The 22559-nt window shown below is 40.2% G+C and overlaps 1 protein-coding gene and 1 pseudogene across 7 annotated transcripts in view; both read right to left on the bottom strand.

The window, feature by feature from the left end:
- DIAPH2 (diaphanous related formin 2) overlaps positions 1-22559 on the bottom strand; it is a 1011052-nt gene that overhangs the window by 194641 nt on the left and 793852 nt on the right. The window lies entirely within an intron of this gene.
- The window catches only part of LOC140515778 (eukaryotic translation initiation factor 2D pseudogene), a 46156-nt pseudogene extending 23597 nt beyond the window's left edge, over positions 1-22559 (bottom strand).

Here is a 22559-nt window from a genome sequence, read left to right as displayed (position 1 = left end):
CAAACACAATCAAAGAGAATCCAAATTAAGAGACTGCCAAATGAAGCATAAATCATATGACATTCAGAAATAACTGAAGCTTCAATCACCATGTTTGCTAATATAAGCTTTAAAAGCTTAAAACCTCACCGTGACATAACACACACCCCTATGTGTGTGACACACCAAAAGACAAGACAAGGTGCTAGAGTACTGATGTCTAAAAATTCCTCATTCATTACATTCTAAGCTGACTCCATTTTTAAATATTAGATCCATGCAAAGAGCCTTGTGACTCTATATGTTTCACCCCTTGGCTTTAACTTGGCTACATGTCTTCAAACAAAGGCTAAATGACCTCTTGCTGTGGATATTAGTAGACCAGATTTTTGTTCAAGCATGGGTTGTACCACCTCACCTTCAAGGTTTTTTCTAACCCTGAGATTCTGTGACTTTTGGACCTAATTCCTCTCTCTTTTCACCTTTGAACTGTCTGGTACAGTACCGATTTAAGTAATTGTTGCTTAGCCTTTTCTACTTGACAGTTAACCCTTCTCCAATCCTGTGATACCTCTCCTGTTCTACACAGTCTTTCAAATATCACTGGCAATGATGCCTGCAGTTCCTTTTCATATGCCAAGATGTAGTTCATCTCCCTTGAAATCCTTTAGGTACTGAATCACTCTCTCGCTATCTTTCATCTTGTGTCAACTACCAGCTCCCCACTGCCTATTCCAGTTCAGTCTTTTCCAGGCCAGAGACCATTTTCAACAGAAACAAAATAAGAGTTGAGCATTTTGGTTTTTTCTCCATTATCCATTATTACTGTCTGATTCCCTTCCAACTGTGGTCATGGCTCTTCTCTGAGCCTCTTTTCTCCCCCAACATAGTGTTCAAACTCAAAACCAAAGCATCTTTCTGTGTTCTTAGCTTTCCTTTCCAGCTTCAGCACCCTTTACATTAGTCTCCCTGCACTGTCCCACGCCTTTGTATTCGTGTGTTATTAGCTGTCCTTAGTTCCATGTTCTGTATGTTAAGTTGGCTGGTGCGTGAGCCCTGCATCAACATTGGCCTCTTTAGGACAGCCCTTCCCCTTTCTTCCTCAATGCAATTTTCTCCTTTGTACGGCTGGAACTTCCCATCTGACCCAAGCAAAAATCTTCTTTAGAAATGCTTTTGGTTGTTTACTAGAATATGTTGCTGATTTGACCTTTTGACAAAGAGCTACCTTTAGTTATTTTTTTTCCCACCATCCCAGCAAGGATTAGGACACAAAGGTCTGACCTTACTTTGGGGTTCTCTTGGAGGTAAATAATCCACCAGGGCCCAAACGAGAAACAATCTAGAAGATAGCTGGAAAATATGTAACTAAACCCAAAGCCATTATTCTTTTGTGCCCAGAATGCTGAACGAAGCACATCTCTTCCCCCCATCCTTCTGCCCCCACCCAGTGGTCCTTTTCTAATAGTGGCTCAACCCCGGGTTGTGGTAACAAGATGAAATTTTTACCAAATTAGACTTGAGAAAGTGCACAAATCACATTTGTACTTCATCACTTGTCATGCAGGTCATGATGAATGTGTCACGTCAGAAATGGAGTCCACTCCAAGTCCGCATTCTTGCTTCTTTCTTTAGAAAGTAATAAGGTAATGAATAGATGCTACTTTCAATGATCTGGATGTCCTTCACTATTAGAATCCATTGAATTCAGGCAATGGATAAATATTCATGAATGTACACTCTTCTCAAAACAGGGATTTAGACAGTCTATTCCATTAAACATAAGTTGATTTTTCTTCCAGGTGTCAGCTAGGGAATCAACATTTCGGTCAGTGGCCTTTTCATGATGTTTGTCCTAATAGATGCCACCTGGAAGTAAAAGCACCTTATGTTTAATGGAATAGGGCGGCTGTCTAAATCTGCTTTCTGAAAGGGGATGGTTTTATGAAGAAATGATTCTGATATGAAAAGAAAGCAAAGATTTATAAGTACTACTCGGACTTAAATGATATTAATAAAAATATCAATAGACAACATGACGTCCATTTTCCCTTACGTAGCTATTTAAAGAGGTCTATTTTTGGTGATTTTATCCAAATAGGAATTTGCAATGTAGAAAATCCCACCACTGATGCCGACCTGCAACTCAGCTGCAACCCTGTGCCTTAGAGGATTGCTTGGGAGATTGAGAGGTTAAATTATTTGCCCAAGCTCACCCAGCTAGTATGTGCCAGAAGTAGCCTTTCTGACTCCAATGTCAGACAGTTAGCAACTATACCAGGGGTGGGGAATCTGCGGCCTTCTAAATCCTTAAGTGAGGTCTTTTGACTGAAATTTGGATTCTGGATCCCTAAGGATTTAGAAGGCCACAGGTTTCCCCACCCCTGAACTAAGCTATAGTGAGCTTCAATTATGTTATGTGCTAACAGAATTTTATCAACCTGTTTCTAGTCAATGGCTTCACTGTTTCTCAGGCAAATGATACCTTTGGTCTATCTTAGGGTTGATTCCTACAGAACTGATTTGTTTAGCTACACAGCAAGTCTGATTGGGTTGATATTTGTTATTTTTATTTGACTTTTTTCTTAGGGTCACATGAATATAGCCAGAATGTTAATATCCAAAATGCTTTGCAGATATGAACTGATTTTTCTAATGCTAAATATAATGTTATTTATTTAATAAGAAGTGGAGCTAATATTTATGGAATGTTTTAAGGTTTGCAAAGTGATTTACATATATTAACCTTGTTTGATGCTCACAACAAACCCAAGATGGAAAGATGGGGTTTCAGAGAAGTTAACTGCCCAGGATCCCACGAAGAGTAAGTATCTGAGAGGAGAATAAATCCAGGGCTCCCTAGCTTCACATTCATTTGATATACAACTCTGTCTTTCTAAGCATAAGATTTGATAAAGCCAAGCCTTCTCAATTTCTTTCACATACTACAAAATATGCAACTTACTCCAACGAGCCATTGCGCTCATTTAATACTTTTGATATTTCTATGCACCTCTGTCTGTGATCCTCGTTAAGAGCCTCATTATTACAAAATTTCTACATATGATGAGGCTTAGTGATAAGTTAAAACAAACTGTAGACATCTCATCGTCCTCAAATAATCAATAACAACTTCCCAGGCCTGCTTGCCACAATGACTTTAAAAATGTAAACTTCTGTCACTTTGCTAGTAGAAAAGAGGCCTCTTTGTATTGACTGTTCACTGTTCCAGGCTTAGCGGGGAGAAGGGCATGGGTAGAATGCTACATGCATGCTAGCTCGGCTCCTACGGAGTCTTGGGGATCCCAGAACCCTCTCTAGCCCTGTTGCTGCTACGTGATTGGAAGCTAGTGCTAGCAGAGCACCATCAAAAAGCTTGTAAGGTCCCAGAGGGCACCAGAACGAGCCACACACACAGGTAATGATGCTGATGAAGAGGAGGCCAGCAGCAGCCACTTCTAAGTGGCAGTAGGCACAGGCTCCCCCTCAGGGCATGGTGACCTTGCATTGCACCCTCTGGCAGCTGCAACTCTCCGACAGAGCAGCTGGGAGTGTGGGAGGGCCCAGAATGCAGCAGGATCCTAAGTGGTACAATCTCACTTCAATTCCCTCCAGGGGGAAAAAATGGATTCCCCTGGCAGCTTGCTCTGATTGACAGCCTTACTGACTGACCTAATGACCCTTCAGCTTGAGAGCCTTCCCATAGTTCCTGCTAAGCTAGGAAGGAGAGTTGCGCTCTGAGCAGCAGCTTCTAAGCCTCAACGATCTGACCACAGGGCCATGGCATCTAAATACCAGTGCAAGCATGTGTTGAAGGCCAGTCACAGCAGGAAGGCTGTCCAGCTGAGTTTCCAGCTTTTATACTCCTTCTGCAAATCAGCTCAGACCAAATTGTTGCCTACCTCCAACATGTAACAGGTTTAGATTAAACATCTTATTTCATACACTGTAGATTCTTCTATCATCCCTCCTGGGATTTCCCAAAGGGCTAAACTAAAGCGTATTAAGCAATAAGGGTATGTGTGTATATTTGCACATGATTTGGCAGGCATCTCTATCGAGTGTATATAATCTTTGTTTCCAGGCAGTTTTTAAGTTTGTTGATCATCTCAAGGTCACCTTAATATTTTTTTCCTCTCCTGTTCCTTTGGTCCAAATGAATACATTTGACACATTCCTTAGAGCAAAAATGTACGGTGGGGACAAGATCGAAGCAGGGCCCCTTGAAATCAAGCCTAGCACACAATAGCTCTGAGGTGAAGGCCTATCACGACATTAGACTAGGGATGCAGTTGTCCCTTGGAATATCACAATTCCCTTCTGCTTCTTTTATATCTACAAATCTATAACATACAAAACTAGAATCATTCACTTAGCTATGCTAACAGAAAAAGAACAGGAACAACCATCTTTTGGGGAGTCTAGGAGGAGAATAAGGGAATAACTTTCAAAACTTTCCAGATTCGGCAAACTTAATCCTATGCAGGTTAAGTTCATAGACAACGCATCTTCAAAGAATTATTGTACCATAACCACTCCCATAGAAATCCAAGGTGAGAGACGCAATGCATAAGTCTTGAACCTAGCTTGATGCTCAAATAAAACATGAGCCCAAACACCAACACAGTCTGGCAGCCAGACAGGCCAGCTCACTGTAGTGCACCTGATCTCCCCTTCGGATGCAGAAGGGCAGTGCTGGGTTCAGTGACCACAAGTCCTCAGCATAAGCTGTTAATGGGTCAGACCAGGATTTGAGCAGCACAATGGTGGAACCAGAGTTGGAACACTACTCCCCCATTATTTCTGAAGGACAAAATAGTTTGAATTTTTTCTTGGTGGTTCGAAAGTATAATTCCTGCTCTCCAGCATGGCTGTCTATTGATTGATTGATGATTGATTTTTTTCCTGGGTCTGAGGAGCATGGTGTGTGTGTGTGTGTGTGGGGGAGATACATGGGAATAGAAGGGAGATTTGAGTGGTATTTCAGGAGAGGGTTTTTAGGTGGTGGAGAATGAATTCAACTTTTTATGTAGGTTTCTTCTAGTCTTCCACTTTAGGGGGTGAGTTACAATTCAGAGTTGGATCTTTTTTTCAAGTCTTGGATCTGGTTAAGTAATAAGAGCTCTAACTGGACACCTGTGGATTCTAAACATTCCTACTCTTTTGTTATTAGGAAACATAACTATAAATTCAACAATAACTTTATTATTGAATACCTATTGAGTGACATGTGCTTGGTATAAGAAGAGCAAAAATGAAAAAGGCCCAGCTCTCGAGGAGTTTATTTAAGAGTTTGGGGGGATACTATAACAGATACACAGATAAATACAAAGGAGTTTTAAGATGGTGAAAGCATTAACAGGCGTGTGAGTGAATGAGTGTGTGTGTGTGTGTGTGTGTGTGCGTGTGTGTGTCTAAAAGATCAAGAAAAGATTCATAGGGAAGGTGGCACCTGAGATATGCTTTAAAAGAAGATGGGGATTTTAAGAGGAGGAGGTGAGGAGGGAAAGCATCTCAGACATTTAGGACAGTCTCTGCAAGAGCATAGAGGTAGAAGATGCAGGGAACAGCTATTAGGCCAGCTTAAGTGGAACAGAACATGAAGGAAAGTAATTATGAAATGAGACCAGCAAGATTGCAGGGAGGCAGATTACATACAGAGCTTTAAACACCAGAATGAGAATTTTGTGTTTTATCCTAGAAGCAAATAGGGAGCCATTGATGGATGGCTGATCTGCATTTTAGGAATATCAGCTCTGTAGCTAGGTAGACTACAGGGGTAAGAAGACTGACACTTTTTTTACATTGATGAAGTGTGTGTGTGTGTGTGTGTGTGTGTGCGTGTGTGTGGTGTGTGTGTGTGTGTGTGTGTGTGTGTGAGAGAGAAAATGTGTATCCCAATTTATTATTTTTTTTAGCATTTTTGGAGACTATCAGAGTTAAGTGACTTGCCCAGGGTCACACAGCCAGTAAGTGTCTGTGACCAGATTTGAACTCAGGTCCTCCTGACTCCAGGGCTGGTGCTCTATCCACTGAGCCATCTTGCGTACCTCTTTCCTTTTTCAATTTTGAGTTCTAAATTGTCTCCCTCTCTCCCAGCCCCTCCTCACCCACTGAGAAGGCAAGCAATAAGATATCAATTACATGTGACATCATGTAAAACCTATTTCCACATTAGCCATGTTTCAAGCAAAAGCAAGAAAAATAAAGTGAGAAAAGTGTGCAATTCACACTCAGAGCTCGCCAGTTGTCTCTCTGGAGGTGGATGGCATTTTTTCCATCATGAGTCCTTTGGAATTAACCACTGCATAGACCAGAATAGCCAAGTAAGAAGACTGATTTTGAAAAACAACCACACCACAACTTAAGCATCTCGATCAGTTATGGGGAACAGACGCCACTCGTGCAGTGACTCTGCCATTGGCCAACACTTTGTTGGAGCTCCTCTTTTGGAACCGTCTTCATTCAGAACCATGTACAAACCTGGCCAAGTTCACATGGGCAGCTGATGCTAAAGCCTGGACCATGACCCATGCTGCTCCACTGCTTTTGCTGCCATGCTATTATGTCTGAGACAAGCTCTATCTCAGACTTACATCACACAAAGCCCTAAATTCACCAATGACTAGTTTTCGTGGGGTATATTCCTCTTCCTTGTTGATGCCAACATAACTATGAGCATGGATAGTGACAATAATGACATTAAAAAGCTCATGGACAGTATGGGTGCCCATCAAGCAACAATTATTAAGCACCTGCTGTGTGCTAGGCACTAGGAATACAGAGAAAAAATGAAATTACCCTCACCATTAAAGAATACAATGCTTGTATATAAGCTTGTGCATACAAAGACTTGCAGTATCTGCATTAAGTTTTTAGTAGCTTAGAACTGCACTAAGGCTTTTGGGACACCTTGACTAAGCACAGGTTCTTCCCTGGGCCCTCTTCTCTCTCTCTATACTCCCTTGCAATAACCTCATCAGCTCCCATGTGTCCAACTATCTTCTCTATGCACATTATTCAAAGGTCTACACGCTTAATTTCAGTCTTTCCTCTGAGTTTCAATCCTGGATAAGGAAATGCCAATCTCCTCCTCCTCTTGTAAGATATAGCTTAGGCACTGTCTTGTGCATGAAACCTTTCCTGACTCCCTGACTCCCTCCCACCTTCAAATGGTAGTAGCCTATCTCCCAAATGATTTTGCAAGCAACTTCTTCGTGTATGCACTATAAAAATTACAGCAATTTTTCAAAAAGCAGAAATCCACCATCACTCCCTCTCGTCCTATACCCCCCACTCTAATTAAGAAAAAAAGAAAAACAAAAACGCTGCTACACAAGTGTATAGTCAAGGAAGGCATCCACTTTGGTCATGTTTGAAAATTATGCTTCAATCTACACTCTTAGTCTCAGCCTCTTTATCAGAAGGTGAATAGCATGTTTCATCATTTGTCAGGAAAGAGACTGGGCCTGAATGTGTATAGGTGTGTGTATGTACACATACACACATGTAACACATATGTATATATGAATCATCTATATAGAATTAGTCATTGAACATATGAGGGCTGATGAAGTCACTAAGCACGATAACATGCCCCTTACTCTTTCCTGCTTCAGCTACCAGAGCACTATGGCATCACTACTGTCTTCTTCCAGGTTCCTCTGCTTTCTCATCATTGTACCAGGGACATCATTCATTAATTAGGTGTCACTGAGCTTTTATGTGGAGAAACATTCACCTGTTCTTCAATAAACATAATTGAGTGCATTTTGCTTAATGTGATAAGACAATATTTGGAGTCCTAACTCCACTCATGAAAACATCAGATTTTTTTTTTACTCATTGCAGGCCTCTGCCCATATAAGGCTCCTCAAACTCCAGAATACAGTCTACAATTAGCAAACTAAAAATACTATTAACACTACCAACCTGAACCCATACATGTGGAAGACAAATAGACAAGTATAAATCATAAACAACTTCAAATGATTTACAGCAAAGAAGAAGCTTTCTCACTGTCAGGATAGAAAGAGTTTGAGCACAATTTAGTTAAATGAGAATTACAAAACTCATTGAACTGAATGAGAACTAGGCATGTCAGACAAATGTTCATAAGGGGTTAATTAATTCACATGAACCTCACAGCTAGTCTGAAAATAGGCTCATTATTCCAAGCCACCAACTTGGCTCCTCAGTCTTGTCCTCATCCTATAAGGCAGACTTCCAGGTTGGTTTGTTTTTTGGAAATAGCAAATGTCAAGAGATAGAACTATTTTCATAGAAAGGACTAGCCAAAGGCTGTAGGAGACAATCTAGTCGGCAGGGAGCAAGAAGGGGGCGCCGCAAAGATACGTGAGCACAGAGAAGGAAACGAGACTTACTTACTTGAAAACATTTCAAAGGGTTCCATATCTGCATCACACACACACACACACACACACACACACACACACACACACACACACGCGCGCACACACACACACACACACACACACACACACACACCCCACACCCCTCTCTTTACAAGCTCCACCTTAGTGAAGCAGGTTGCTTCTTTCCCTCATAAAAAGCTGTCTTCTCATACTAGTAATTTGAGGTTCCTAGAGGCCAAAGGTATTCTTACAGTCCAAGTGCATCACTACTACACACACTTTCTATAGCTGTCTTTGTGCCATTCTCAGTAATAAAGTATTTAGTAGATACTGTAAAGAATATATAAGCTGTATTAAAAAAAGCCTCGAGGAAGATGGTAATATCACCAACTGTAAAGAAAAGCTTTTTAAGCTTATTAGGTGGGTGTAGGAGACTGTAATAGGATTATGAGTTTTGGTTTAGCCTGTCCATCATTTCCAAATCCCCATAACTAAAGGGAATATCTTCATAGGGGTCGGAATTTAATATTGGAGCTGCTTTATTTAATTCTTCCTATTTCATAATGCTGAGTGTTAATTAGTTCCATCCACTTTCTTCAGGCATGTCAATAAGGTAACTTGGAAGCCAAGAACCTGCTGAATTATAGATTAACCAGGTCTGTAATAGTATGTTCAAGCAACCTAGTTAGCTGCTGGTATGGGACATAAAGTTACCACAGCGAGAGGAAGGCATTAAGAAAGGCTTCTGTTGACTTCTCCTTCAAAAGAGCCCAATAACTAGGTAGGGACAAACTATTTCCAGAGGTCAGAGGGTGGAGGCAGCCCAACGAAATGGCAAGAAAAAGTATTAATTTTTCCAGGGTCAGACAGATACAATTACATTGATTTCAAATGGTAAACTAAACTTTTTTTCACCTCATTAGATAAGGGTTTTGAAATACCTCTTTGTAAGAGTGAACATTTCAAAAATATTTGTAAATAACTCTTCCAAGCTAGAGTATGACATCTTTGTATCAGCTTTCTTAACACTGGAGACCTATTTGGATCTCTTTGGTAGCTATATTAAACACTGCTTATGGTCGTGGGAATTTATAGTCCTAGTATTTATTTGTTAGGGCATACCCAAACATAAGCATTTTGCTTTACTCTCACAGGATGACATTAAAGCTGCATACCATGGCAGCAGAACTGAGGCCAGGCCCCAGTGATTTGGTTCAGAGAAGACCAGAACTTCCCCCAATCTGCTCCATGGCCTGGCTAACTTATGAAAAGGGGCTTTGTGAAATGAGACTTCATCACACAGTCTTGGAGGTCTTCTTCAAGCCCTGTGAAGTAGGCATTATCATCATCCCCATTTAAGAGATGAGAAAATCGAGTCTCAGATGGGAGAACCTAACTTTAATGTTTATTAGCCTTAGTAGAATAGTTAGTCTTGTCAAGACCCTCTGTCATCTCATTAGTGTTAGCTATCCCATACAGCTTTTTGTCATCTTGAAAATCTGACTTGGGCCCTTATCAAAGGAATAAAAATAGTCTAGAACACTTGCCTAACAACTGATTCCTGGGGCATTCTACTGGAGACTTCTTTTTAAGATGACATGGAACCATTAATGGGTCCATCCATTCAATCAATTCAAATCCATTTAACTGTTAGAGATCATGCCATAGACAAGTCATTTGAAGGAACTTGGGATGTCTAGTCTGGAGAAGACTTAAGAGGATATGACTCTTGTCTTCAGTATTCAAACTGCTTTCATGTTAGTGGAGAAATTAGATTTGCTCTTCTTATCCCCAGAAGGCAGAAATAGGAACAATAGGTGGAATGGAAGTTGAACCATGGCAGATTTAGACTTGATGTAAGGACAAATTTCCCAACAATTAGAGGACTATGAGAAGACAGTGCCTTTGTACTCTGAGAATCACTTTTTAGGAAAGGACATTGATAAGTTACAGAACATCAAAAGAAGGGCACCAGTATTTTAAATGATCTTGAGATCAGAAACTGGTGATACATATCCTATAGAAGAGGAGACTTATGGGAAAGGACATATACTTAGGTGTCTTTCTTTCAAGGCTCTGCCCAATAAAGAAACAGCTAAGGGAGAACTTGTGTATAAAACAGTGTTTGCCTCAACTTGTTGTCTTGTGGCAGCATTTGGCACAACTGTTCCTGTGTGGCAAGGGCTCAGTGATCTGGTAAGAGCTGGAGTCTGTAATGAGAAGGCCTCTCAGAAGCCAATTCATCTTCATTTCTGATACAGCTCTTGTGTTGGGCAGAATGATTGGCAAGCCCAATCATTCTAAGGACATGTTTTAAGAGGCCGGGCAACAGTATGGTGTTTTCAAAGCTCACAAGCAAAGCTCATATTTAACATTGATATTTTCTTGGTGATGCAATGTGGCTTTATTCATGGGGCATGAGAATCTTAAAAGAACCAAAATTGCATGTGATCTACAGAACAATGCAAAGACTCATGGTGGGTATAAATAGAGGGCAACATGTTATTGATTTTGACTGGCACCATGAAGAATGGAATACTAGACATCCTAAAAACATGTATGACTAGAAAAGGAGATTCATGTAGTGAAAACAGGAAAGGTAGGTAGGGGCAGTATTACACTAGCACCCTCAAAACTTTAAAAGAACCACTGAATGACACTGGGAGAATGTGGAAGATTTATAGACGGGTATAGGATAGGAAGGCATGATTTGAACTGGTGGAGATGATTAATTACTACAGACCACAGATCTACCCAGGCATCTAAGTTTTAGGGGACAGGGGGGTGAAAGGGTTTAGGGTTTTACCAAGAGACCCCAATCAACTGAATTATCCCCACATTCCAATTCATTTGATGAAATTAGAGGATGTAGGGGACAGGTAATAGGGACAATGAGATGTAAAGGTATACTCCATCAGACTTTGACTGGAATATTTGTTTATGGAAAGGCCAGAAAACATTAATACTGGCAGAGAAGATGGACTTGCTTCTTGGCAAGGACAGTGTCAGGAAGAGTTTAAAAGCAGTGGAAGAGAGCTGTAGAGTCAGTGTAGGGCCAATATGGAGGAAAACCAGCTCTTGAGAGTTCCGTATTCACTTTGCCTTGTACCTTCTCTAAAGAACAGCAAGCTGGAAGGGGATCTTACTCCTCATCTTATGAGCAATGGCATCTTGTAGCATCTTGCATGGCAGTAGGAAACGAGTTCACATGCAGTCTGTGCACTACTACAAGGACATGGCTTCCGGAATTAACCTTTCTAAGAAATCCAGTTGTAGAGTTAGAGAACAGTATATGGGGTATGGTGTCAGGAGCTAGAATCCTGCTTGGGACGTGGCAGGGCCCAGAGCCAAGATCACTGATGATCTGAGGATGTGGGTTCCAGTTCTTTACTAAAGATTCTAGCAGTATCTTGGTCAGAAGTTCAGTTGATTTCAAAGTTGGAGACAGTGAAGAGCAGGAAAGCTACAGAGTCCCTTGCCCAGCACAGGGGCAGGCCAAAGCTAGCTCGTAGCAACAACTCATCCAGGAATGATTGGATGGCCCATGAAGACATCAAAGGCTCTTCTACTTTGCAAGTCTAAGCAGCTTTTCTTGGTATGTATGTGCTATGGCCATATGGGTTCCCCAGTCATGTATCTTTGTTCTTGTGTCCATTCCTCCCATTGACCTTGGGTGCATTTATAGGAGAGTACACTCCAGATTTATGGGGGGAGGTGTTTTGTCACTACTGCTCCTACTCCACCAGTTCAGTGAACACTTCTTGCTGACTACAGTAAAGGTAAACACGCTGGTGGGGCTTGTGAACTTTAGTTTCAGGAGTACGGACCCACTGAGGGACCTTGAACATGGGCTAAATGTTCCCCTTGGAAGCCATCCTGCAAATGAAAGTTGGGGGATAGACCAGAAGAGATGCTATTACATAAGGAAGAGTGAATTAGTTTTTCTACTTATCCTGTCACTACATTCATTTATATGGAGCCTGGCATCCTCCTAAATCTCCCAAGAGGAATGCTTGTCTAACTATTTTTTTCTTATTCTAGATGTGTGAAATTGAGTTTTTGAATTTATATAAGACATGACACTGATTCCCATTGAATTCCATATCTGAATTTTTTTTTTTTTACAATTCACACAATAATGACAATGTTGTAAAGACAAACAACTTTGAAAGACTTTGGAACTCTGATCAAGCACAATTCCAGAGGATCAATAATGCATCCACTTCCTAACACAGCATGGGCTCAAGTTGCAGATCTGCCTTTTTTAACACAGCCAATGTGAAAATGTGTTGCTTAATATGTATCACAAAACTAACTAAAAATAAGTATATCAGCGAAGTAAAACCATACAGTGTCTAGCAAAGTGCCACATGTAGATAAACAATTTTAAAAGATGAAGCTAGCATTTGAGATACCTCTGCAAAGCATGGTAGACAGGAATAATAAGAGCTGCCATTTATATAGTGCTGACTATGTGTCAGGCACTTCACAAATATATCTCATTTGATCTTCACAATGATCCTGGGAGGTAACCTGGTGCTATTATTGCCCCCGTTTTACAGGTGAGTAAACTGAGGCAGAGGTGAAGTGACTTGCCCAGGGTCACACAGCTGGTAAATGTCTGAGGCTGAATCTGACCTCAGATCTTCCTGACTCCAGGCCTCCTTAGAAGACCTTGGTGTGAATCCCACCTCCTCTACATGTTAGCTGTGTGACCCTGGGCAAGATATTTAACTTCTCTGAGCCTCAGTTTTTCCCATCTGTAAAAATGAGGATATTAAACAGCAAACCTAAAAGTGCTATATAAATGTTATTGTTAGTATCATTATTCGAGTGTTTTATTTTGTTTTTTAAATTGACTTATTATGAATGGTGGAGTGAGTGGCAAGTTGGATGCAATTTTATCAGCGCAGTAAAAGAGAGATGGTTCTTCAGACATCAGTGTCTCAGGAAAATTTCTTAAGAGACTGAATTATTCATGATGTGATCTTAATACATTGCAATATTTTGCAGAAACAAATATTTCTTCTGCTCCTGTGTGAACTGTCCAACAAAGACAACAAAGGTATCGAATTCACATCTTGCTAAAGAAATTATGCTCAAGTATGTCTGTCATGTTGCATGTGCACGCACATACAACCCTAAATGCATGCATGCATGTGTGCGTGTATTTAAAATTCCTAATGCTAGCAAAGCTACTTGGGAGAAATAAGATGAGATCTAAAAACAAGTACATTAATTCAATAACACAAATAAGCTTAGTACAAGCTTTTCAAAATATCCAGACCAGCCTTAGTATTCCAGAGCCCTTGGGAAATCAAGCATTCTGGAGAGCCATGTTTGTGGGAGAGTTGAAGGCTTGGCACATTTAAGCACTAAACTATGATTTATCCACTTTGGGTAGAACTCTTTATTGAATGTATCACATACTTCCCTGGCTTTTGAAACAGAAAATCTGAAACGTAACATACCTGTTTCTTAATGACCCTAGGTCATCACGATGTCAATTATTCAACTGAGCCCTAACTAGAGCAATGCCCTGGAGGCCTATCCAGGTGTATACAGTGTTCTATTCCCAAAAGGCTGTGCTTTCTGAGTTCTTCCTTCTGTTCTTAGTTCTTATCCTTCCTCCTTTGCTAAGAACATTCACTTCTCACTGCTAATTGGCATGCCTGTCTCTTACAGCCCATCTCCCCTATTCTAATTTGTGGTTTTTAATATGCTGTGGGATGGGAAACCGGCTAGCCAAGCTTGTTAGCACTGCCAAAAATGACAGTAAACGGGCCCTGCATTAGGGCCTTTCCCATGAGTAAAACACATAGACTTTCTGACCCCCCATTTCAACTACGTGGGAACCCTTGTGGCTTATTTCTGAAGTTGTGGCTGGGGTCTGCTCAGATAAGACTGCCAAATAATTCCGTTTCAGATGGGGAAGGAGTTACTGCATTTCTACTGTACTGAATCACAAATTATTTAATGAGTGAGCTTGGTCTAGCCTGAATCCAAGACAGTATTCCATAAATTAGAACTCTGCTTAAAATTATGCACCTTATAAGGCAGCAACAAATGCACACAGTTAAATACTGATACTACACATAAACTATGGTCTTAGCTTAGCAGAGAATTTGGCACATAGGAGGGGCTTAATAAATGTTTATTGACTATTTGTTTTATATATATAGTGAGTAGCAATAAATCCCCCCTTTTAAAAAAAAACACAATTTTTCTCTGCCCCTTCTTCGAAAAGCATGGATTAGTTTCCAAGAAAATTGTTTGGTACCACCTGTAGAAATGCCCAACAAATATATAAAGTTGCAAGAACTAAAGAGGAAAGATAAGAAAAAATATGGCAGAAGATGCAAGACTTAAGAACAAAAATTCTTTGTGAACTAAAACTAAATTCTAGCATTACCTTCTACAAATTATACTCAACTAACAGCTCAGTATGGTCCAAAAATGTATCCATTGTACCTTGTATTTTCCCTTTGAAAATAAGAGGGGAGAATTCTCTAGTTAGATTGTTTGTTGTCAACAAAGGAAAATAATACTTGATGCCCAGCTTCTTATTCTACCAGCAAGTGATGCCCCTCTTTTTTGTGCCATGTACTTCCCTTTGGCAGGTCTATTCATCGCTAGCCAAATCAAGTATAACTGGAGGATGAGACTTAGGGTATTTGAAAATGAGCATATGCCCTGTCCCTGGCCAAAGGGTCAAACTCTGGATTATCTCAGCAAGAAAACTCAGTATTACTTTTGACAACCTGATGAATTTGTCATTTGTAGACAACTCTTGGATATGGATTGCTTGTATTATCTCCTAGGTATCAGGAAGACAGATGGCAAACTCACATATGAATTTCACGTTTTTGCTCCTGATAAGACCAAGCCAGCCCCAACAATTGTGATCCTCAAAATGCTGATGATCACAAGTCATGGCTGTTCACAGTGGAATAACAATGTGGAGATACCTATGGAAATCCTATTAGTACTACAACCAAGCTGCTCTCCTAGAGATCTACTTGACTCTAGGTAGAATCTATTTTTGAAGGGTTATAACTTTTGAGGCCAATTAGGACTAAGCTATTCAATGAATTCAATGAATTCCAGCACCCATGAAACAAACACTAAGAGTCCAGGTTTTCTCCAGAACTGATGATGCCCATTAAAGTCTCATGGCAAATGAACTAGGAACATTGAGCTGTAGACATTACTTAGTAAAAGCTGTCAAATAGCAGCAGATAACTTCAGTCCGTCACTTTTTATGTGCCAGGCACTGTGGTTAGTAGAGGCAATAGTGAGAAAGCCCCTGTCCTCAAGCAGATTCCATCATCAGAGTTCCTTAAAGATGAGGTTGAAGGCAATTAGGCTGCTTTAACATCCATTTTAAGATCTCATACAACTTGGGAAAATAAGTTCATTTTGTATGGAGATGTTCTACCAGATGGCAACAGAAAACTCCAATATAACACATTCTCTGCTTACAACTAAACTCCTCACAAATTTGGAGTTATATTTTAATTATGCATTTAGTCAGTTTTACTGGAGATGAAAGTGAACTCAACAATCTCTTACCTGTTTTCATGCTGTTAAGCAGAGCCAAAAGTAAAAAAACAAGAACAGAAACCTGGCAGATATCACTTCTTTTTGACAAACGAAACAAAACACAAATGAAGAAAGAAACAGTGCCTGGGTTCACGGGAAGGGTATTATGGAATTAAATCCAAAAGCTCCCACGTGATGAGCGCCTAAAACAATACAATTTTGTCTAAGTCATCCTGTGATTTTCATTCAAAGTCTCATCCTTATCCTTCATTTCCTTTCTAAGCAAATGAATAGTTTTTTGGCCTCAACATCACATTAATTCACACATTCTAAATCTGAAATAACTACAAGAGACTTCTTTGCAGCTGTCATCAAATGAGTAACCATCTATTATACAGAATAATACAGAGGGAAGGGGCCCTAGAATAATGAGAAGAATAAATAACATGCATGCTACACGTTGAGGAGATCTGGCCTCTGAAACTTCTTAGGTGGGTGACAAATCCTTTAACATCTGTTAGACTCAGTTTCCTCAGCTGTACGATGGAGAAAATAAAGAAATCTCTATCCCAGGAATGTTGTGAGAATCATCTGAAATAACAACTGTAAAGCACTAGTACAGTGCCTGGCACACAGTAGGTACTTAACAAATGCTTGTTTTCTCCATTTCCAGAGCTCCTTCTGTTCTCTGCTGTGTGTTAATTTTAAAAATGTTTCACCAAAACTCTTTTCTTTCTTTTTACACCATTGTCAATACCCTCAAAACAATGCCCACTTCCTAAACAGAAGCCTTTTCTTTACAACTTGCACTCTGTAATACTGACTGCAACAAATACGTATAGCCAAGCAAAATACATAACCAACAGACACAAAATTTGTGTTGTATCGGTCATGGCTGAAAAATATGTCTTCTTACAGACCTTCAGTCTATCAGTCCTTCACCAAGAGATGGGAAGCCTGCCTGTCTCCTCACCAGTTCCTCTCTTTCATGAGGGCCTGTCCATCCTGTGTTTCAAATGAGCAGCAGTTCTGTGCCACAGCCTGGAGAGTCTGTATGGCCTTTACATCAGCATGCTACATTGAAAATCTCAACATCACCTACATTACTATAAGAGGCCCCTAATCTTAGGAACTTAAGAAAGGAGCAAGAGCTGGAGTACATGGAGATGGAACAACTGAGGGTGGGGAAGAAAATAGGGTGGCCTCAACTTTCTTCTGGAGAGCAGAGAGTGAAAACACAGTTCCTTTTCACTTGGTCTCCTCTGCAGAGATCTATCATTCTCAAGTTTTCCAAGTCACTAAGGGACCTGACTACCCAGCATGTGGGGATTTCTAAGCACTGTCAATATCCAGTTGCTCCCATGGGAGCCATTAACTTCTATACCAGGTTTGGGGAAGGTGGTGGTACAGAATATTTTTCAGAATGCTCGAAGGTCAAACTTTGTGACCCCTCCAATTAAGCTTATCATCCCCTGACTGCCCTCAGCATTTTTAAAGGAGGTCGACAGAACAATTTTATAACATGTTGGGATATATTTATCTCTTGATACACATATGCAATTTCTATTAGTATTAATGGGAAGAATTACCAAAGAGAATATGTATCTATTAATCTCATGGATATAAAAGGGTTTCATAACCATTATTCATTCCCAGGCCTCTTGGAATTCGAGGAAATGAAAGTTAAAGCAACAAAAATCAAACCAAAACAATGAACTAGCTTTCTGCTTTCTGCACCCTTTATTCAGACACCACATCTCTCAAGCAAGGAACATGAACTGGTATCCACACAATACCCAAGAACCATTTCATTGGCCTAAGAAAAGGGGCAGCTGCTTCATAGGCTTAAACAAGCTCCCCAAGAACGGAAGACAGTATATGATAAACACCGTAGCCAATTGAAAATGCACAAGCGATTTGGGTAAGTAGAATGTAAGACACCCAGCATCTCACAGACATTTGCGCGTACTGCTAATCCGAAGCACAATGGGCATTCTCTCAAGGGCATCATGGTAGGCCTCAATTCAGACATCGTTCCCTTTCGTTCCTGTAGCTGAAACCCTCATTCCTCACTTACCCTGTTGAATGTGCTTTTAGTGCAATGAAATTCCCTTGGACTGTAATGGGAATTATTTGGTTAAGAGCCTGGTAACTCCATTGAAAAGAGGGGGTTGGGTGTTCCTGCTCTTCTTTTTTTGAAAGTCAATTACTTCTCATGCAAAGTAAAGCTCATCAGCATGCCAAGGAGTTAGTCCCACCAGAAGATATGATTTCGTTTTATCACTTTGATTACAAAAATCATCAAATAAAATGCACTTGTAGTAAAAACAGATTATGCAACAAATACCTGTTCTCAAATGGCCCTGGTTGGATTGCTATTATGAATAGGCTCTCCATTCTGTACATAACCCGTCTTTATATTGATCAATAAAAGCGGAGACCTGAAGCTCGCAGTTCTGGGTTTGTGTGGAAAGTGTTTATTAGCAAGCCCTTATTTTATCTTCATCGCATTTGGGGCAGGGCTTCAGGAGGATGTAGGTGAAATGATTAAGTCATTTTAGGAGATACTTTTTCAATTCTAAGCACAAATTTAGCTTTAAAAATCCAAAAGAAAAAAATTATTAGCACAGCAAGCGATGAGAAATGAAATGAGTTAAAAGATGTCACCAATAGAATCCAGTCCTGTCAAAGGACCAATAACTGAAGTGAAAGAGTAGCAGAGATTAGCATTAGACCTTTGAAAGGTGGTACCAAGGCAAGAGAGACATTATTGTCAAAGCACAAAAGACATTTAGTCAACAATAGCCTACTATCTTAACCCATCAGTGGTCCAGTATCGCCACCTTATCTCTCAGACAGAACAAATGACTCCAAAGAGGAGTACAATTCCAGAGTCTTTGCATAACTAGTGGAAAAACTGGACAGAAATGGTTCTGACAACCAGTTCGTACACTTCAGAACTTAATTCACCCCTCTGCCTGGTACACAGTAGGTACTTAATAAATAGTGACTGATTGATCTAGGGAAATACAATTTGAACAATACTCAATGCTGTATGTCTGATTATGAACAAGTTAGCTTCTTACTGTCTAAAAGTTATTTTTATTTCTCTGTTCCAGAGTGTGCAGGAAGCAATTAGCTGACAAATTTTATTGGCTGACATGAATTTCACTCCATGGGGAATGAGAAAAAAGAAAGCAATAATCATTCTAACTTTTAGTAAGTTGGAAGAAAAAAATAAACAAAAAAACCCTGAGACTGATCTGGCTGCAAACTGCCACCTCCATCCATTGGATGATGAAGATTACAAAAATAAATAAATTCTCCAGTGGGGCAAGGGAGTTCATTACTTGTGGCTGTGCCTGGAATTTCTCATTTCAAACAAAGACGTCAGGGCCCTCTGTAATCAGGAAATGATTTCCAGATAGCAAAAAGGTAAGATGATTCTGCACTCAGCTTCCTTCTTTCCTATTCAAATTGAACTGTGTGAAAGGCTTTCACGACCGTGAAGAAATGAGATGTCCAAGCTTAGGAGGCAGTTTGCTTTCACTTTCTTTCTCCCAGTATTAAATTGAAAACAGAAATGGCAAAACTATTTGTCAAATTTCCCCAACTACCTATTTTTTTAAACTGTATTTAATATGTTTTCCCCACAAGGCTTTTTAAGAGCAACCATTTTATAAACATGAAGATATTCAAAATAACAGCAGTGGGGGGAATGGGAGAGGGAGAAGAGTGTGGAATGACAGAAAAGTCACTTTCGAAAAAAACCAGTAAGGCAGTAGCCAAGTCAAGCATGGTCATTCCCTTCCACTGGCTCTTTCCTCTCTCATGCTGCCAGTTAGGTAAACCCCATCATCAATTCTACAAAGAATGGGCAGAAAGGCTCAGTTCTCAAACAAAATTTAAGAAATGGCATGAAACAAGAATCAGGAGACTGCTCTCAACATGTCCCTACCTCTTATTGTCTACGTGACTTTGAGTAAGTTGTTAAACCCTTCTGACCTCTAGTTTTACCATATGGAAAATGGGCATAATGGGCATGTTTAGAGGATCAAATGAGATTCGACACCTGAAAAGACTTTTGCAAGCTACCAGGTGCTACATATGTATAAAAGTCTGAGAGTATAATTTTGAGCATTTGATGATCTAAATTACTCCTAAAAAGGGCTCCTAGGCTCAGAGGAGCAGAGATTAAAGTAAGAAGGGGCTGAAATTAAGTGAGGCTAGTGATTTGCCCAAGGTGCCAAAGCTAGTGACAGAGCCAAAATTTGAACTTGGCTCCTCTGGCTCTGCAACCATGTTGCTGTCTTCCTATATGGGTCCATCCCAAATATCCTATACTTCTCGGCAGAGTTGGAGAGCTAAAATAAAAGGAGGGACTGATATTTACAAACATTATCTCCTTTCAGAGGTTGTGACTTGCCTAAGCTGGTTAGTGTGAGGAGGGGTAAGGTGTGCACCCAGGCAGTTGAGACTTCTGCTTTACCACCTGGTGTGCCACAGGCCTCTCTCTGAAAGGGATCTCAGTGCTCATTTCATCATTTGCGAGGACCCAGCAGAGCCAGTCATTGACAGGAGGCTGTGTCCTTGCCACTGGGTTTTTCTAGCAGCACTAGCAATAGCTTCCCCATGTCTGTCCATGTTCTCTTGTTTCGGCGGCCCTGATGAACAGGACACACACAGTAAAATGATATGGAGTCAACTGAAAGGCGACAATGCCCTTTAAAAACATGATTGTGCACTGTGCTGAGCCTCCTCCAACAGACCTTAAAGCTGCAACTTCCCTGGCTCATAATGCCACTGCAGCTGCGATATTTCTGAAGTAGGACATCCAGGAAAGGGCACACCATATTAACGTTTCTAGAAACATTAGGCTTAATTCCTCTGCAAAAGATTTAATAGCTTAGTGGAACAAAAAAAAAAAAACTTTTGAGAGAACAATTAATTCTACAATGGAAATTTGCTTAAACTAATATTAGAAAGAAAAGATTTCAGAATTGGTTGTCTTGACTAATCCCATACCCCAAGGCTAGAAGAAAAGGTCATGGCTAATTGGTACAAAAGCAGCATTGGTCACACACTTGGGAAGTACTGCCCATTGGGGTGATGAATACCAGCCAACTAGGACCCCTTTGCCTCTAATTATGCCATGATGTGGGCCAAATATTACAGAGCCCAGGAAAAAGCAAAACAAAGCCTTGTGTCCAAGTCAGGCTCCCACCCCCTTCTTTACCATATTTAACTTTTATAACCTTATCATCCTTCCTAATAGAAGGAAACCTATTTGATGGTCAAGACAAGAAGCTAAGTACTCATGGAGAGTTCTGCAACACAGGAATGCTATGATAAAAATGGATTGGGAGTTTTCTTTTAATAATCAGTTAGTAAGTTTTAATTTTCCCAAGCAGAAGATAGCAGATTGTATACTTTTCAATATAAGAAGCTTAGTGCCTGTATTACAGATGTCTACTTTTACATGTGCCAACCCGCTAGTATAAAACTGTTCTATGCCCAGAACAAGAGAGTATTGGCTCCTTCAGGGCAGAGACTCTTGGCTTTTGCTCTATCTTGGGACCTAGCACAGTTTTTCGGCACATTGAAGGCACTTAATACATGCTTACTGAACTGGACTAGATTTAAAAATTGGCAGGAAAATCACTCATATGTAATAATTCCAGTAAATTTATATGAAATAATCTGGTTTGGACACATCATACCAGGCAGGTCTGCAGTCCTGAAGACCCAGGTTGTGATCCATCTTTGGATTCTAGCCAAGTCCTTAGACCTTTGTGGACCTCAGGCACATCCTTAGGCCTTACCTCCAAAGTCATGGCCACATTGGCAGAGGAAGCCTCCCATGCCAGAATTCCCCAGCCTGAGAAAATCACATGTATTCCTGTAATAATTACAATGCCAACCAAACCTCTCACTTCTGTTTATAAAGCACAGCCCTTATAACCCTAGGCATTTTGGCATTTTGCTTTGCACACTTGAATGGTAAAGAATCCTCACTAGAATACAGCTTAATTGTAGGCCTGCTCCAATGTACTCTAGCATTTCTTAAGAATGAATTTAGAAAAATGCAGGAGAAAAGACTGATCTTCTTCAAAATCTAACCTCCTGAAACCCAGAGTTGATTTTTCTTTAAATTATACACACCCCCATTTGTCAGGTTGGAAATAAATGTACAGAGTAATTGGAGGAAATGTTTTGCTGAAGACTTCACTCCCAGGTAGTTTCATCTTTGGATAGAATTTCTCAGTTTAAAAATAAGAATTATGTAGTCAATTCCTGGTTATCTAAATGAGGCTTACCATAGTATCGTGCACATGGTAAAGCAATCAACAAATATTTGACTAGAATTGATTTGCATTCAATTATTTCTTATTTATCCTGATAATGAAAAAGCACAGCGTGGCTACTGGATTCCCACAAAAAAGAGAGAAAAGCCCACACAGGCAGGAAGTTGGAATACAATTCAACAAACAGTAAGCATGGAAATAAGACTTTTTCCAAGGACTTTCCCCCACGCCCTGTGCTATCTGCCCTTTAAATGGCACGTTCTCCCACCCCTCAGCACCACGTTTTTATTTATTTATTTATTTTTATTATTATTTTTTTTTATTTAACTTCTAACATTTATTTTCACACAATTTTGGG

This window comes from Notamacropus eugenii, chromosome X (assembly GCF_028372415.1).
Source record: "Notamacropus eugenii isolate mMacEug1 chromosome X, mMacEug1.pri_v2, whole genome shotgun sequence".
NCBI lineage: Eukaryota > Metazoa > Chordata > Mammalia > Diprotodontia > Macropodidae > Notamacropus > Notamacropus eugenii.
The sequence above is the reverse complement of the archived record's forward strand: the minus strand, read 5'-3'. Positions and strand labels throughout refer to the sequence as shown.